This window comes from Crinia signifera, chromosome 6, assembly GCF_055691185.1.
Source record: "Crinia signifera chromosome 6, ASM5569118v1, whole genome shotgun sequence".
Taxonomy (NCBI): Eukaryota; Metazoa; Chordata; class Amphibia; order Anura; family Myobatrachidae; genus Crinia; species Crinia signifera.
The window spans coordinates 210,972,741-210,992,384 of record NC_139222.1 but is presented as its reverse complement, the minus strand read 5'-3'; the positions used below and the strand labels follow the sequence as shown (position 1 = coordinate 210,992,384).

At 44.3% G+C, this 19,644-nt stretch overlaps 2 long non-coding RNA genes across 2 annotated transcripts in view; one reads left to right on the top strand and one right to left on the bottom strand.

The window, feature by feature from the left end:
* LOC146008932 (uncharacterized) overlaps window positions 1–8,737 on the top strand; it is a 141,599-nt gene extending 132,862 nt beyond the window's left edge. The window contains exon 6 of the long non-coding RNA XR_014444589.1: window positions 8,675–8,737. This is a non-coding gene — a long non-coding RNA (uncharacterized LOC146008932). The remainder of the gene's footprint in view (window positions 1–8,674) is intronic.
* Window positions 1–19,644, bottom strand: part of LOC146008931 (uncharacterized) — a 159,581-nt gene that overhangs the window by 94,667 nt on the left and 45,270 nt on the right. The window lies entirely within an intron of this gene.

Genomic DNA, 19,644 nt, shown 5'->3' with positions numbered 1-19,644 from the left:
TTGTTTTTTCCATCGCCGTCCCACTGCATAAGGAAGCAGTTTTGGAAAGCCCTCATATGGAACCGACCCCATTGAACGGCATCTAAAGCCGCCGAAATGAGGCCGAGCACTTTCATGCAGTCTCCTGAGGACACCACTTTTTTGCTTTGGAGAGAAGATGTTTCGTGCATTAACTTCTCTTTTCTGTCCTCTGTTAGTTTGACTGTCATGTGATTTGTGTCTATCCAGACACCTAAATACTTCACTACACTCGCCGGGATGAGTTGACTCTTCTCCTGGTTTATCAACCACCCGTGTAGTTCCAGGTATTGCCTTACTTGCGACGTGCTTCTCTCCGCCTCCCTCCTTGTTTTCGCCATGATTAACAAGTCGTCGAGGTACGGCCACACGCAGACCCCTTGCTGTCGCAGATTGGCGACCAATACCACCAGTATTTTCGTAAATGTTCTTGGTGATGTAGCCAGGCCGAATGGCAGGGCGACAAACTGGTATGTTACCCCTCCAAGACAGAACCTCAGGTACCTGTGGTGCCCTGTATATATCGGTACATGCAGATATGCGTCCCGCAGGTCTATTGTAGTCAGAAATGACCTCTCCACGATGTCCGGTAAGATAGACCTTAGTGATTCCATCCTGAATTTTTTTGTTATGATGAAGGCATTTACTCTTCTTAAATCCAGGATAGTCCTGAAACCTCCTGAAGGCTTTTTGACTATAAAAAATCTTGATTGGCAGCCTTTCCCTTCTTGCTCTTTTGGCACTCTCACTACCACTTTTTGGTTGATCATTTTTTGTAGGCTGTCCAGCAACGCGATCCTTTCTCGCGCATCCCGCGGCATTGGGGACTCCGTCTTCCAGTAACCCGGAAACTTCACAAATTCTATTTTGTACCCGGATTCTATTATCTCGAGTACCCATTTGTCCTGGACAGACTGGGACCAAATCTGCTTGAACTGCAGCAGTCTGCCCCCAACTGCTACTCTGGCGTCATTGGCTAGAGTGTTTTGCGGAATATCTTCCGTCTCTGCCCCTTTGGCCTCGAAAAAAGCTCCGGTTTGCCCAAGACCTTCTGAAGCTTCTCCCTGGCCTGTATGTTCTCGCTTCCTTAAAATCCGGCGATTGGAATTTAAGCGATCTATTGGAAAAGGGCTTCTTCCCCTTATCCTGTGGCAGCCACACTGATTTACCACCAGAGATCTTCGTGATGATATCATCGAGCTTGGAGCCAAATAAATACTGCCCCTGAAACGGCAGAGACAACAGTTTCTGTTTTGACTGCGTGTCTGCTGCCCAAGGCTTAAGCCAGAGCGCTCTTCTTGCTACCGCCGTAGTCGCGCTTGACCTTGCCGCTAATTTTAGTGCATCCACAGACGCATCACAAATAAACTCCACGGCAATTTGAATGTTCTGGATGGTTTTTATCAGATCAGATCTCTGAATCCCATCCAGCGTGTCTGACTCTAGGTCATGACACCAGGACCTCATTACCCTGGCTGTTACTGCCATAGCCGCGGACGCCTTGATTGCCGCACCCGAGGTGACGTGCTGCTTACGCAGACTGACCTCAATCTTCCTTTCCATAGCGTCTCTGAAAATATTCGCATCCTCTAACGGGAGCGTAGTCTTTTTGGAAATTCTCGCGATAGCCGCGTCAACTCTTGGGGCCTCCTCCCAATGTTTCACCTGCTCACTCTCGAATGGATACATCTTAGATACCCTAAGCGGCACCGCCACTTTTTTATCAGGGTGTCTCCATTCCTCGTCTACCATTTCCTTCAGCGGCTTTGATAACGGAAATGTTTTACTCTTCTTCTTTTTATCCTGGAAAAGCAGATCCTGCAATTTTTCCTCCTCTTGAGTCTCTTCTATTTTCAGAGACTTATTGATAAGAACTAATAGGTTCTCCAACAGCACAGGGTTAAAGTCTGCCTCCGCTTTATCCTGCGTTATTTCTCCTTCTTCTAACTCTTCCTCTCTAAGAGCTGGGCCCTCTGCCGAGTCCTGTGACCCCCCTGAGAGCTCCGCTCTGGTCCGCTTTGCTTGCATTCTTTCCACATCTTGCTTAGTCATAAACGTGTCGGCCAAAGCAGTCTTCAGCATAGACACCAATTCAGTCATCTGAGGCAACCCCATTTGCTGGGTTAGTTTGCAGGCATTACATGCGGACCCTATCCATTTATCCGGCAGTATTTTATCACACAGACTGCATTTAGCAGTGTGGTGTTTCTTATGTTTAGCCTTAGCCTCCGACTGCCCCTTGCTTGTATCCGATCTAAAAAAGCATACATACAATAGTCAGTACCATTACAAAGAAACCTCTTAACACAGTTCCCCTCTTCTGGCTTACCCTGATTTCCTCTGCTGCTTTTTCTCCTCATCCATACTGACAGCTTTTTAGCCTGCAGCTAAAGCAATGACATACAGTAAGGATAATGACAACTCCTCCAGCTTAACGCTGTCAGCGGAGTCTTACCGTCTGCTGGAATACACTGCACTTGTGTCCGGACACTCCACTGCTCCCCAGCAGTACTCCGTTGTATTTGCCGCTTTTTAAACACTGTCGCGCCTCAGTGACGCGCCCCTGTGGTCCCCGCGGCGCCCTGTGACGTCAGACGCCACAGTATGTGATCCCCGGCTACACGCCCGACGGGCGCCCCGTCTCTGCGTCCCTGCGTGGCGCCCCTGACGTCAGACGCCCTCTCGAGCACCCTGGGCTACACGCCCGACGGGCGCCCGGTCACTGCGTCCCAGCGCGGCGCCCCTGACGTCAGACGCCACACGCCGGACACCGACGCCCGCCAGCCTCCAGGTCCATACTCGCGCCGCCGCTCCTGGACCACGCTACCGTTCACCAATGTTTAGGAGAGGGAAAAAACCTCCGGACACCGGCTCCAGCAGACCCCAGGTACCCCTTACTGCCCTCGACAGCGGGGACCCGCATTTTAGATCCATGCCTCAACCCCAACTGCTCTAGGCAGCGGAGAGGGCCGCAGCTCAGGGTAAGCCCTTCCACTACCCTGGAAGGAAAAAAAAAGACACTGAGGCCTTAGGAGGTGTGGCTTATATAGGGCCAGTGTTCTGTTTTTGTTTCCTTCCAGAGTACTACCCTTCGGGACTTAACCCATGAGTTGGCTGCCATGGGGAGGTAGAGGAAATATAGATAAACTCTTCTACATTTTGGTGAAGTGTTGCCCTTCATTGGGTCAGCGGATCGATGGGGTCTAGATTGACCATGTTATGGTCAGCTACGCATAGACAAACCCATCTAGTTAGACGTCGACATTCGATTTTCACATTTATTTGGTCTCTAAGTCACAATAGGTCAATATGGACCAAATAAGTGTAGAGTGTCTGCTCGCAATGCTTCGGGCTACGCTCGCCACACTATTATCATCTAATCCAATGCCCACTTGGATAGTAAAGTATGAACCAAATTGGTCTAAAGCAAAAAACCATGAAAAACTCAAGTTGACCTTGTGTCTGTCGCTCACGTTCCCGTCAACCTAAGGCTTGTGTCTAACCTTTGTTACTGTTTATCTAGACTCTGTCAACTCTCTTTAGGCGTCTAACTAGACATGTTCAACTAATCGTAACATGGTCGATCTAGACACCGGATATGCTTCAGTGAGCCTGGCATATACAGTATGTAGGCCTGCTCCCAATGACATATTATCTGCATAATATCAGTTGGATAGATTCTAAAGTGATTGTCACTTACAAAAGGTGTTCCTTAGATCAACTTGGCTAGTGCACCTAACCGACACTTGTAGATTGTATAGGGTTCTACTGCATTGTAAATAAATGTTGGTTTTCTTGGATCATAATGCAGTGGTCAGGTCATGTTAGTGATGTAGGGTCCTAGGCTTGGCTGTTATCATGCCCAGTAATCAGGTCCCATTGGGGGTGTAGTGTCCTCTGTTTGTATAAAGTACAATAGAATTGTCCAGTGAGCTGGTCATGTTGGCAGTTGTACTATTACAATGCTATATTACTGCTTTATGATTACACCCAGTTGTCAGGACATACAGTAATGGGAGTATATTATGCTGCTAACGCAGTAATAAAAATTGAATTGCCTAGAGATCAGATCATGTTAGGACACGTAGTGACCTATGTGTGTATGTACAGTGACATAGAACAGGATTAGGGTTATGCCCACAGTGCTCTGGATGGAATATGCTGGGAGGTGTACTGTGCAGGTGCAGCCGCGGCTACGTACACATAAAGAAGATATGTGACATAAACCATGGAGACTGGAGTTGGCATCTAGCAGCAGCAATATAATAAATACTTAATATAACAATGTGACCACCAGCTGTACAGTTCTGACTGATTACGGCAATATTACTGGGCAAGGTGAATAATACCAGGGCCACAAATGACAGGGTGTTAGAAATAGTGTGTACCACGTCCGTAATTAAAGTATAAAACCGGCAACATATTGATTATTCTGCACCACACGCAACGCTGAGAAATTTGCAGCATTGCATGTGGACTAAACACCGCCTGACACCCGCAGTGCTGGCCGCCCCCCTCCCCTCGCACCTGCGATCCTCCGCCCTGCTGTGAATGGACGCATGCATAATCCTCCATTCACAGCCTCGGGGAGGGGAGAAATCATTTTCATAGTCCTCTATGGTGTCTCTGATCTGCAAATGCCCTGTGTGGGAAGCAGGCGGGCAGCTGACATCCGCTGACCTCAGCTGCCTGCCCCCCAAACCACCAGGCGATTTGCATGGGAACGGCCAGCGTTTTCATGGGAACACCCATGAAAAGCTGGGCGTTCCCATGGGCTATGCCTCCCGCTGCCGCCTGCCCGCACTGCTAGGTGGCAAACATGTAGTTCTCCATGCCCGCTCGCACCCTGCATCTGCACACGTACAGAAATGCATATGCGCATTAGCAGACGCACGGAGGACCGAAGAAATGAGAATAACCCAAGGTATCCAGATCGATAAAACTGACTTTTACGTGTGTTGTACTGCGTTAGTTGCTTTGTAATCTCATATACTAATAATCTTTTGTGTCTAAGACTACATAGGTTTGTGTCATGGCTATGCACAAGTGTAATGGGGCATACACACGATGTGATTTTTGGCTATTTTCTAAGCGATCTGTCTAGAATGCTTAGAAATGAAGCACAAAGAGCTCCGTGTGTACACCTTATAGTTACAGCAATGTGTGGTCCGGCGGCTCAGATCTTGTGTGCATGCGGGAAAATCTAGTCAGATCACTTAACAAGTGAGTTGAAATCGCTACATGTCTACAGAAACAGCGACAATGATCTACTAAAGTAACCATTTTTCTTTAGTTAGTACACATTAGCACACATCGCTTAGAACAAATCTCAACATGTGTATGGGCGATCACCTACCCTAAATCGCTTAGCACAAAAGATCAGCACAAATCTCAACATGTGTATGCCACCTTGGCCTGCATTCATGTAACCTACCTAGTAGCCGCTTTGATTGCACAGAATGGAAGAACAGTAAAAATGAACCCAGTTTAAAGCCATGCAAATACTTAAGGTATGCGCTAACTATCCCTCCTTATACTACTTGGAACACGGAGGTGTTTGTGCCTTTTTCCATGTACAGTATCTGATAACGATTTTGATTGTATTATTTATTTCTTTATTTTTCCAAATTTTCTGAGATATAGTCCTTAACTTCTGGTAAGAAGAAAAGGGAAAATTGGCCACGCTTCCAAGTGAGAAACAAGCTAAGCAGCCAGTATGAGCAGCCTGTTTAAATATGGGTGAAATTCTGGCCACAGAATCTGCTTTCAAACATACTGAATCAAAATAATTCCGCCACATTTTTCAATATTTTTTTTTCCACCGCAGAGGCGTCAGCGAGGCCCCTCTGACCCAACCGAAAGGGGGGAACTTCTCTTCCAGTTACCCCCCTTTGCTTCCCTCAGTCTACCTGTGTCATGCATGAAAATGAAGGCTGGGAGGGTTAGCCGATATCCCCAGTGAGCAGGCCTCGCCAGAGCTACTGCACTCAGCTGGATAAAGGATCCTTTGAGAGGCAAGGGGCGCAGTTGCCAACTTGGCTCTCTCTATTTTGGGACGATGCCACATTTGGAGACTGACAGAGAGCAATCACAAGATACTAATGTACTAGCAGGACGATCCGGAGTACAAATATGAAATTGAAACAGTGTCCAAGCAAAGTTTGACATGAGTTCAATTTGGAACCTCCTACCAATCTCAAACCCTCTAGAGGTTTCTGTCAGCAACCAATATCCTGAGTGCCCCGATCTAGCCACCGGCGTGTCACCTTAGCCAAACGCTGCCAGAATAAATTCAGATTGCGGACGGGTTAAACAGCAGACAAGCCAGGCAGGCAGGGGGTGTGAAAGTGTTATTTATTCATCTCTCAAACTCCATCGTATCATTTTAGTTTGCAGAAGAAGCAAGTTGCAAGGGCTGAATGAGCGGCCTGTGTGAGTAGGGAATGCTGCAGGCTGCGTGTTTGCTGTCCTGTCACTGCTACTTAGCCAGCACATTAATCTTGGTGAGCCCTGAATCACAAGTATTACTGCATCTGACTCCAAGCTTCATGCTGGGACTCTGTTTTAGCCATGGGCAGGATACAGAGAGCCCCTCACAGTGCCTTTGTGTTAACCTCTTAGCAGCCAGAGGCCTCTGCAGCCAGCAATCACGCATGTAAGAACTTACTATTACTGGTGGAGTACATTGCATAAATAGCTAAATCAAAGCTTCTTAAATTAGCACAAGGTCAGGATCTCTATGCCAAGAGATAAAATGATTTTGGCAATTGTGAACACGGAAAGTTATGGTCTGAACAGAACATGAGTATAGGTGAGATCTGCCTGCCGAGGGTCTGCTTGAGATATACATCTAGGCTTATGCCAAATATGAAGGCGACACATTCATCAATGTGCTGGAATGCGCCGGATAAAACAGGACAGTTATACGACAAACACATACCTGAACCAGAGTGATTAACATCTGACAGTATTTACAGTTCTACCTGACTGACATCTGATTAATCCATCCAGGTGGTCATTGGGAACACTGTCTTTTGCACACAATATGCATATAAAATGTACAATCATCGATTTACAGGTAGTACCTTAACCCTTTGAGTGCCAAGTGAATTTGTCAAAATAGGGGGTGAAAATTGGCAAGCAAACATTTTTAGTCATCATAATGGCCTGTAATGTTTACCTTATATAGGAAATATAACCTTTTTTTTTTTTTACACAACATTTTATTTGAATTTATATAACAAATGTGAGCGACGCTGGTATTTTCAGCCAATATTTTGCTCATCTCTAACAGAGATGTTGGTATTTTAAGGCCGATATTTTGCGCATCTCTCACAGAGATGTTGGCATTCAAAGGGTAAAGGCTTATTCAGCAAATCAAAGACAATCACATGTAAACTGAACGATAATACCACATCTCAAGAGAGAAAGAACCACAAAGAAATTTTGTTGGGGATTATTATTATTAGCATACCTCCTAATCTTCACGTGCGCTGAAGATTAGGAGGCATGGCTATACAGAAAGGGGTGTGGCCTATATGTGCGCCTTCCTGGGAGGCCACGCCCCCGTTTTGCCGCTGTGGGGGCATGGCCCAGAGGCTCTGTGAGCCACTAGCCATGCCCCCAGCTCCCCTGGCTGCGGGAATAGACGCTTTATACATGGCTGCTCAGCAGCTGACAGGGGGGGACTCCCAACAGCCCCCCTCCCCCGCCGTGGGACACTGCCGGCTGTGGGAGGGACGTGGGAATGTCCCCGAAAACCGGGACGTTCCCGCGTTAATCGGGACTGTTGGGAGGTATGTATTAGTAGTAGTAGTTTTTATTACATAAGTTCAATCAAATTATTTAAATGATTAATCATGCTAACAAAACAAATATAGTAACACAAAGTTAAAAATCCTTCCACAACATATAAACTTATTCTAATTAGATTTTGTTTTTATTCTGAAAATGATATGATCTTTATACTGTATGGTGAGTACACTAAAGTGAGTATTTATTTGAGTATTTATTTGACTGCTAATGCTTGGTATTAGGAAGTATTCAGTCTTTCTCTATAATAATCTGCACACTGGTAGCACAGCACTATTACTTATCATAGGTAATTAGTCTGCATTTTATCTTGGCATAGTGATAGCAGGAAACAGGGTATTTATTCTTCCTTTTTCTATTCACACAGACAAAAATATAATAAGAGATATAACTCTACAGCGCCCCATACACACCCAACAACAGTTTAAATGGCCCCTTATGACTATATGCACTGGAGATTGTGACTATGCTCACTATGATAGTCTACAATCTAGTCAAAGTAGACTTGCCTGCACAGTCTCTTTTGTTATGAGATACTGACAGCGAGGCCGCACATCGGTATCGGCTACATATTTAACACTTTTGCCATTTTGAATAAACCTCTAGGCAATTTTGACTATCTAGTCAGAATCGCCTGCCAAAATCGCACCATGCGTCCACCTTTTTAGGTACAATGCAAGCCTGAGTTTCTACATGTTATTACAGTACATTTTTAGCCTCACCCCATACTTTTTCTCCTTGTGCATTATTGTTGGTCACCACACTTCAGTTGACAAATAATCAGTGACCCAGAGATTCAAACGTGTGGCTGAATCTTACTGTATTATTTATTATTTATTAACAGGTTCTTATATAGTGCAGCAGATTACAATTGTAAACAGAGATAAAACAAACTGGGTAACAACAGACAGACTTGGAGGTAAGAGGGCCCTGCTGCAAGCTTACAATATATAGCATATAAAAATGTATATTTAAATTTTTTAAATTTTTAAGCATTCATTATTTATAATAATAATAATAATATTAATAATTAACAATAAATAATAATATATTTGATTGCTGTTTACCCTTTGAGTGTCAAATGAATTTGGCAAAAAAGGTTTGAAATTTGCCAATTAAACATTTGTAGTCATTCATAGTGACCTGTAATGTTAATAATGTTATAGAAATATTGGGTGAGATTTAATAGGATGAGAGATTCAGAAAGTGAGAGATTTGGTCATTTCTCTTCATATTAAATCTCACCCATAATCTTTTTTTACACAACATTATTTATTTGAATTCATATAACAAATGTGAGCGATGCTGACATTTTTAGTGGATATTTTGAACATCTCTCACAGAGATGTTGGCTCTCAAGGGGTTAAACACATACTGCAATCAGTGTTAACTATTGGCCACAATACCCTTTCTAGTAATGCCATCTCTGGTTTTAAAAGACCAGACCATTGGTGTTCTGTTTGAGTTATAAAAAAAAAAACCTGCAGCAGCACATGCAGCCTTCACATGTGGTTGACATGTTGTCTATACAAGTTTGATGTGCTCTGTACACATTTGTTGGCTTTGTGAATACTTTACATATGCAAAGTGCACAGAGCTTTCCCATTCATTTATTACCAGAAACCAGGCAAATAAAATCAGGCATACGGTGCAAATTATTATTGCATTTACAAACAAGGCAGAAAGCACTAAAACACAATGTTCTAAGAAGAACAACTGCATTTTATTATATATATATATATATATACGTCGATGGGCTCTGGCACTCTCTATAGCAGATATACTTGTCCCGTTGCCATCCGCGATAGGAAACTGGCAGGTCCCATACAATGCAATGTCCGGCGGCACTCGGAGTAATATGACAAAGTAACAGCCACAGGCAATGTACTGCCAACGTTTCAATTAGATTTACTAATTTTCCTCAGGGCATACAGAATACAAAAATTACTCACCATTTATGTGTTCACCCATCACCAAGTGAGTCTGTCAGCGCCGCGCGGCAGGCACCACGCCGTCTGCACGCACGTCACGTCATGACGTCATCACCGTGCTCCCACACCATACAACAAACTTTATTAAAACTGTAACAGAAATGGACAGGCATTAATGTCAAAATACCATAATAGCGCAACTGTCACTGTGTAAAAAACAAACAGCATGCGTAATGAGCAATAATATGCTGTATCCATAATGTGGATCTACTTAATAGACACTAAAATGAATATTGAACATGGAGAAAAAACACTATGAATTACAACAAGGAACAAACGAGAACACTATAAAAAACAGTGTAATCCGAGCGATTCGTTCAGACCTTGGGGACTAAGAGTGCCCAGTCTGAAAATCCACTCCGCCTCACGCTGTAAGAGAAGCTTAGATCTATTGCCCCCCCTCACCGTTGGGGGGACATGATCAATGATTTTATGCTTGAAAGCCGTTGGTGAGTGCCCCATTGCTGCATAGTGTCTAGCAACGGGCTGCTCACTAGACCCTTTGAGTACCGCAGTGCGTATGGCCATTCTATGCTGGGCCATGCGCACTTTGAATTGACAGTCTGTCTTTCCAATATAATACTTGCCACAAGGGCAGACAAGAACATATACAACATGGGTAGTGGAACAGGTGACCCTAAATTTTATAGGGAATAAGATGTTCTTAGCAGGGTGTTTGATACTGTCACCTGTCCACATATAACTGCATGTGACACAACCGGTGCATTTCACACAGCCCACTTTAGGAGCACCAAGGAATGTGGTGTTGAGGGATCTTTCAAAATTAGTGATGTCACTATGTACCAAAAGGTCACGCAAATTGCTACCCCTGGAATAACTTGTGACCAATTTTTTATTTTTAAGGCTAGGCAAGTCCTTATCAGTGGTAATTATAGGCCAATAGGTTTTAACAGCTGCACTAGCTCTAGCACTAGCTGTATTAAACCTATTGGGCCAAAAAATCCTGTTCTCAGAGGTTTTGCGTGATTTTTTCTTGAGAGCTTTTGACCTAGGGACTGCTAAGACCCTTTTCTTAGTCGACAAAAGTTGTTCATAGTCGTAACCTCTCTCCAAAAACTTGTGGATCATCTGATCCAATTGGACCTGAAGGTCCTCCTCATTGTTACAGATCCTCCGGACCCGCAACATCTGTGAATATGGCAGTCCCTTAGTTACTGAAGAAGGATGGAAACTAGAAGGGGACAATAACATGTTCCTATCAGTGGATTTTACAAAAAGGGACGTGTTCAAATGGCCATCAACAAGACTGATGCGCACATCCAAAAAGTCAATCTGACTGAATGAATGTGTACATGTCAGTTTAATCGGACTATCACTGCCATTTTGATGATCAATGACCTCATTGAGGGCAGCTATAGAGCCTCTCCACAACAAGATCATGTCATCAATGTAGCGAGCATAATAAATGACGTTTTTGGTCACCTCAGGGTTAGAAAAGAAAATATCGCGTTCCACCATCATCATGAACGCATTCGCGTACGATGGGGCCACCGAGGACCCCATCGCACAGCCGGTAAGCTGAAGAAAAAATTGGCCATTAAAATAAAAATAATTTTTGGTGAGAACCATTTCTAAAAGATCACAGAAAAATCCCACATCAGGACCCTGGTACTTAGGGCTGGTGGAGATCAAAAAACGAGTGGCCGCAATGCCCTGGGGGTGTGGTATGCTAGTATAGAGTGAAGTCACATCTATACTGCACAACACACACCCCTCAGGCATCTGGCCCAAATTATTTAATGCCAACAATAATGAAGTGGTGTCTTGCAGATAATATGCAGAATCTTGTATAACAGGTTGCAGGTGAACGAATCGCTCGGATTACACTGTTTTTTATAGTGTTCTCGTTTGTTCCTTGTTGTAATTCATAGTGTTTTTTCTCCATGTTCAATATTCATTTTAGTGTCTATTAAGTAGATCCACATTATGGATACAGCATATTATTGCTCATTACGCATGCTGTTTGTTTTTTACACAGTGACAGTTGCGCTATTATGGTATTTTGACATTAATGCCTGTCCATTTCTGTTACAGTTTTAATAAAGTTTGTTGTATGGTGTGGGAGCACGGTGATGACGTCATGACGTGACGTGCGTGCAGACGGCGTGGTGCCTGCCGCGCGGCGCTGACAGACTCACTTGGTGATGGGTGAACACATAAATGGTGAGTAATTTTTGTATTCTGTATGCCCTGAGGAAAATTAGTAAATCTAATTGAAACGTTGGCAGTACATTGCCTGTGGCTGTTACTTTGTCATATTACTCCGAGTGCCGCCGGACATTGCATTGTATGGGACCTGCCAGGTTCCTATCGCGGATGGCAACGGGACAAGTATATCTGCTATAGAGAGTGCCAGAGCCCATCGACGTATCCATTGCATCACTGGGCAATCAGTGTTTGCATTTCTGGCTCAGGCACCCTGGATTGTATGGTGTTCTACTTCCTCATCAAGTGGCTCCTGTTTGTGCTGTACAGTGGCACATTTTAGTGAGGTAATTCCTCTGTTTGTTACCTGTAACTACGATGGAAGGCGTGTTTGAAAAGGTGTTATTGGACAGGGATGAGTTGCACTCTTACTCAGACCTGGAAGCTGAGAAAATTATATACAAAGAGCGTGTTTTGAATACCCCTGATAACATCACCGCCTCAGACCTTTACCATGAGCTCTTGAAACTAAAAAAACGCGAGTTGGACTTTTACTATCATGCCGCAACATTGTCTGAATATTATACCGATAAAAGGATACCTCGCGGCTTCCGTGTCACCAATATACCAACGATTGGTCGACATAATGTGTCGTTCTGCAAAAAATGGTGCGCGATTATAAATAAGTGTTCGTTTGACTTATTAATATTGGTAGTGGAAGAATCCACACGCGAACTTAATCTCACCAAGGAGAAATTGGCCGCCTTTGATGTGACCCATAAAGCCACCTTGCAGAATGACCCCTCTGAGAAATGGCTGGAGAAAATCCAAACACAAGTAGAAAACTACAGACGTGAGATTATTAAATATAAGAAAGAGAAATATCTTAAAGTCTGTCAAGATTATGACAATCAAAATGTGTATGGATGGTTGACGGGATATTCTCGCCAACAACATCGTTTTCCCAATCGCCGCAGAGGAGGTCGAGGGATACAGACAGGTTCCTCTAATGATTCGGCTAATTCAGCCAGCGATTTTGAGCCACAGGGGAGAGGTCGTTCCAGGGTAAATGCCAGGAAACGATTTATCCCTTTAGCGGTGCGCACCCGTGCCCAGCGGGCCGGAGACGAGGACCCTGTCGTCGAGGAGGCCAGTGGCAGCGTATCAAGGGGACGCAAACCACCCAGCAACAAGAGGTGATATTCAACCTTTCCTCCACTCCACTCACCACCTATGAAGAAGCTGTTTTACAAAAAGGTTTAAGTTTCGTGCCAACTACTCGCTTTGACCCGTTTACCTGGAAGGTGGAGACCTATAAATTACATCGCCAATTGAAACTGCAGGAACATTATGGGACTTTAAGTAATATTCCTACGGACGATCCATTACCATCGGAACTACGCAAATTAGCCCCCAAGTCTACTTATGATCCGCAGTCTCTAAATGCCTCTATAAAATCGTTTGTACGTCTGGTAGAAGCCTCCATTAATCCTTTGGAGGAATCAGCCTTGGCACGTCACTCAAACCTCAATAAAAATGAATATGATGCATTGAGAGCTTTGAGTAGTCGACGCGATATTGTTATTAGAGCCGCTGATAAAGGCGGCTCTATTGTTGTACAAGATGTGGCTGCATATCGTCTAGAAATTGAGCGACAGTTGGCTGATGGCTCCACATATTTATTGTTGAAATCTGATCCTACCAATGTGTTTAAATCTGAGGTAGACAGGTATTTATCCTCTGCAGTCGACACTGGGTTGATCTCTAACCGCACTAAAAGAATTCTTTCTTGTGAATTTCCTAGGAGACCGCTTTTATACACTCTTCCAAAAGTGCATAAAAGCCTTGTTAATCCCCCTGGCAGGCCTATCATCTCTGCCAGGGGATCCATTTTTCAACCAGTGTCGGCCTACTTGGATATATACCTGCAACTAGGGAAGCCAATCCCGGGGCATTTTTTCAATCCCGGGATTCGGGATTGAAAAATGCTCAATCCCGGGATTCCCGGGATCCCGGTATTGGCTTCCCTAATTTAAAAAAAAAAAAGTCCGGGCCACCCTGCACATTCGCAGAACTTACATTTGCGGGTGCTGGGTGGGTGGGCGAGCGTGCAGATATTGCTGGGAGCCGGGTGGGCTGCAGGTATGTCCGCTGGGCGGGTGGGCAGCTTCAGCTGGGCGGGTGTACAGCTTCGGGTGGGCAGCTTCAGCTGGGCGGGTGGGCAGCTTCAGCTTTCAGCTTCGGGTGGGCAGCTTCAGCTGGGCGGGTGGGCAGCTTCGGGTGGGCAGCTTCAGCTGGGCGGGTGGGCAGCTTCGGGTGGGCAGCTTCAGCTGGGCGGGTGGGTAGCTTCGGGTGGGCAGCTTCAGCTGGGCGGGTGGGCAGCTTCGGGTGGGCAGCTTCAGCTGGGCGGCTGGGTAGCTGTTCGGGTGGTCGCGTAGCTTGGCGGGTGGGCGGGCGTGTGCTGTGTGCTGATAAGCCGGGTTGCTGGGTGTGTGGGCGGCTCCGCTGTGTGGCCTGCGCAGCGTGACAGCTGACCTCATCACGCTGCGCAGGCCGCACGCCGGGTATGGGAGAAGCCGGGCAGCGTCTGAGCGGGTGCTCAGACGCTGCCCGGCATTAGACTGCACATGTGCAGTCTAATCCCGGGATTGGAGTCTCCAATCCTGGGATTGAAATCCCGGCATTTTGGAGGCCAAATCCCGGGATCCCACCGATCCCGATCCCGGGATTGGCCACCCTACCTGCAACCTGTTATACAAGATTCTGCATATTATCTGCAAGACACCACTTCATTATTGTTGGCATTAAATAATTTGGGCCAGATGCCTGAGGGGTGTGTGTTGTGCAGTATAGATGTGACTTCACTCTATACTAGCATACCACACCCCCAGGGCATTGCGGCCACTCGTTTTTTGATCTCCACCAGCCCTAAGTACCAGGGTCCTGATGTGGGATTTTTCTGTGATCTTTTAGAAATGGTTCTCACCAAAAATTATTTTTATTTTAATGGCCAATTTTTTCTTCAGCTTACCGGCTGTGCGATGGGGTCCTCGGTGGCCCCATCGTACGCGAATGCGTTCATGATGATGGTGGAACGCGATATTTTCTTTTCTAACCCTGAGGTGACCAAAAACGTCATTTATTATGCTCGCTACATTGATGACATGATCTTGTTGTGGAGAGGCTCTATAGCTGCCCTCAATGAGGTCATTGATCATCAAAATGGCAGTGATAGTCCGATTAAACTGACATGTACACATTCATTCAGTCAGATTGACTTTTTGGATGTGCGCATCAGTCTTGTTGATGGCCATTTGAACACGTCCCTTTTTGTAAAATCCACTGATAGGAACATGTTATTGTCCCCTTCTAGTTTCCATCCTTCTTCAGTAACTAAGGGACTGCCATATTCACAGATGTTGCGGGTCCGGAGGATCTGTAACAATGAGGAGGACCTTCAGGTCCAATTGGATCAGATGATCCACAAGTTTTTGGAGAGAGGTTACGACTATGAACAACTTTTGTCGACTAAGAAAAGGGTCTTAGCAGTCCCTAGGTCAAAAGCTCTCAAGAAAAAATCACGCAAAACCTCTGAGAACAGGATTTTTTGGCCCAATAGGTTTAATACAGCTAGTGCTAGAGCTAGTGCAGCTGTTAAAACCTATTGGCCTATAATTACCACTGATAAGGACTTGCCTAGCCTTAAAAATAAAAAATTGGTCACAAGTTATTCCAGGGGTAGCAATTTGCGTGACCTTTTGGTACATAATGACATCACTAATTTTGAAAGATCCCTCAACACCACATTCCTTGGTGCTCCTAAAGTGGGCTGTGTGAAATGCACCGGTTGTGTCACATGCAGTTATATGTGGACAGGTGACAGTATCAAACACCCTGCTAAGAACATCTTATTCCCTATAAAATTTAGGGTCACCTGTTCCACTACCCATGTTGTATATGTTCTTGTCTGCCCTTGTGGCAAGTATTATATTGGAAAGACAGACTGTCAATTCAAAGTGCGCATGGCCCAGCATAGAATGGCCATACGCACTGCGGTACTCAAAGGGTCTAGTGAGCAGCCCGTTGCTAGACACTATGCAGCAATGGGGCACTCACCAACGGCTTTCAAGCATAAAATCATTGATCATGTCCCCCCAACGGTGAGGGGGGGCAATAGATCTAAGCTTCTCTTACAGCGTGAGGCGGAGTGGATTTTCAGACTGGGCACTCTTAGTCCCCAAGGTCTGAACGAATCGCTCGGATTACACTGTTTTTTATAGTGTTCTCGTTTGTTCCTTGTTGTAATTCATAGTGTTTTTTCTCCATGTTCAATATTCATTTTAGTGTCTATTAAGTAGATCCACATTATGGATACAGCATATTATTGCTCATTACGCATGCTGTTTGTTTTTTACACAGTGACAGTTGCGCTATTATGGTATTTTGACATTAATGCCTGTCCATTTCTGTTACAGTTTTAATAAAGTTTGTTGTATGGTGTGGGAGCAGGGTGATGACGTCATGACGTGACGTGCGTGCAGACGGCGTGGTGCCTGCCGCGCGGCGCTGACAGACTCACTTGGTGATGGGTGAACACATAAATGGTGAGTAATTTTTGTATTCTGTATGCCCTGAGGAAAATTAGTAAATCTAATTGAAACGTTGGCAGTACATTGCCTGTGGCTGTTACTTTGTCATATTACTGCGAGTGCCGCCGGACATTGCATTATATATATATATATATATATATATATATATATATATATACACACACAGTATATACACACATTTATGACAATAGTAATATGATGCTATTAATCCTAGAAACATACAGAATGGTGTAGTCTGCATTATTTCGCTGCACACTGTTCCGAGGTTATCCTTTTCCACTCTGTTGGAAGTTTGCATGTCTCAATGTATAGTACAGTATGTGTCATTGTTCCATAGTCTTACTATGCCCAGTGTAAAACCAAGCAATAGGCTGATGGTATAGGAAAGAGGTAGTGGGCACAGACTCCAGTTTACATAATCTGTTATATATCAGCTGAATGTCCTTTGTGGAAAGAAAGCAATGACCAGAGCTGGCTGATCTAGTGAGCCAGTGGATAGGTGCAGTAAGAGAAGGGTATACAGCTGAAGGGAGAGGTTTATTACAGGTACACAGATTGTATCAGCATAAAGTTACACAATTTTTATCAGTTAGTGCAGTGGTTCCCAAACTTTTTTGAATCACGGCACCCTAGAGCATCAAAATATTTCCAAGGCACCCCTAGGCCAAATGTTTCTTATCGATAAATTGAGAAAAAAAAAACTAAATTAAGTGCATTGCATTTATATGTCACAGTTATATGGTGAGGGACAGGATTTGCTTCTGTTTGTCCACATATATTATGATTGGCAGCCACTAGCACTGGTTTTGCCTTGTACATTGACCATAAATAATATGAATTGATCTTGGTCTACCAACTCAAGGCACCCCTGCAAGTGTCCTGAGGCACCCCAGGGTGCCTAGGCACACAGTTTGGGAACCACTGAGTTAGTGAATAACAAAGACATTTTGACTGCTCTGTAGTTATTACTGTATTTGTAAGCAGATATTGTTAAGGATTTCTAGATAAATTTACTTCCATTGCACCAGACACAACAATGCATATTGCTACATGTTAGATGCTTCATTTTTGTTTATTGCATTTTTATTTAGACTTTATTTTCTCCTGTGGGTTTCTGGCCAATCTCAGGGTATACACTATGTAATACCCCTTTTACACCAAGGCAAAAACCCGGGTTTTGCCTTGTGAACCCGGGTGAGCGTTGGTGTATAAGAGGTAGCTGGAAAAAAAAAAACACAGGTCCATTTCCCCTCGAATCCTACCCTGGTCCTGAACAGGATGGAACATAGGGAGGACCCGGGTGGAGGCAGTTTAAACGGGTATGCCAGGTCATCCATTTACAGAAATGGGGGAGCCCAACCTCCGGACCGCAGCGCCCTGCAGTCAGTATGGAAGGTGGGGCGGGGGGCGCACACAGCCTCGACTGCTGTCTGCCGCGGAGGCAGGGAGTAGGTGAAAGGATAGTGATGATGTCATCTCCAAGAGCCGCCACCATTTACACTGCAGGTCTGCACAGCAGTGTAAACGGGAAAAATACCAGATCCGACCCAGATTGGAACTGTTTTCCAAATACCGGGTCGGATCTGGGAATTTGGTGTAAAAGGGGTATAAATCAAATAGGGCTACAGGATTAAAAACGAATCACTGCTGTAATAGAGATGGGGTTAAGCAAGTAATCATTATATTTTATATACAATACTGTTAGTGCAAAATAGATATTTATTAAGCTTTAAACTGGTTTCCACAGAATTTCCAACCTTCTGATTTGCATTTCAATCATTATTACAATGATAGCGGAACAGTAATATTTGTGTATATTTTACCCTTGACAAAAGGTGCGGAGATCATATTGGGACATGAATGGGGGTATGAATTAGTGGCGGCGTAAATGTCACAATATGAAAAAGCAGTATTATTGTAGAATATTAATAAGAAAGGCTGAATACATGGTGACACCGCTGAAACATAACAGAGAAAGCTGAAGTGTATAGGAGTGATAGAGAAGAACCCAGATGCCTAGAACAGGAATGATAATAAAGAATTTCCCGCTCATTCCCTGTCCTCCGATGCCACCAAAACAAACTGTACGTTCTTTACTCGCTGCACAGGCCTGTGAGCGAAAACATGATAGCTCAACGTATCTTGGCTAACCTCTCGGCTACAGGTAATGAGTTAAGTAGATGAAGTGAGGCCGCTAGCAGAGAATAATTAGTAATCTTTTCTGCACCTGCTCACTTTATGGAAGACAGGTGAGCAGAGATAAGAGCCGTCTGCCAAGGTCAATGCAGACTTTCCCCAGAGCACAGGGTGTTGCAATGCTGCAGTGTCACAGTGCTGGAAGATACTGCCAGGCCTTAACACAAACACTGTATTTTCCTTTAGATTTATTTTTACATAACAGAGATTCCTAGCAGATGCTTTCCTTACTAAAGATACGAAGTGTCAGGATTTCTGGAGCTGTAAATCAAGCACACGAACATTGCTTTATTGATAGTGTCTCCATTTCTTCTTAATTTATTAAATAGAACATTATCCACAATTGCAGCTGCAAAGTTTGCTTGTGTGATAAAATGCACGCCATCTATGTTGGGACAACCATGGAGCAACACTGTCCTCCAGTGGTCATTGGTAGTAGCTGGAAAGAAATGCAAATCAACTGTTCTTTATGAATGAGGCAGGATCTGAATGAGAAAGTGAGAGAGACAGAGACAGAGATGAATCAAACATTGAGCTTGAAGATACGATTGGTCCATCTAATGTGTCCTTTATTCTGTGGTTTGTACTTGACCTGACCTGTTTTATACTATAAATGTTTACATTCCATTATTTGTTTTCCAATATGTAAATGTGTTGGTCCCTTAAGGGGTGTACACATGGTGAGATTTTGGCACCTGATTTTGACTAGTCAAAATCTCCTAGAAGGTTAGCCAAAATATTCTAGTTTTTCTCCTGATTAGATACCAATTCTAAAGGTGCCCATACACGGAATGATGAAGAAACATAGCACCCAGTAAAAAAAAAAACTTATAATGTGCTACAGCAACGGG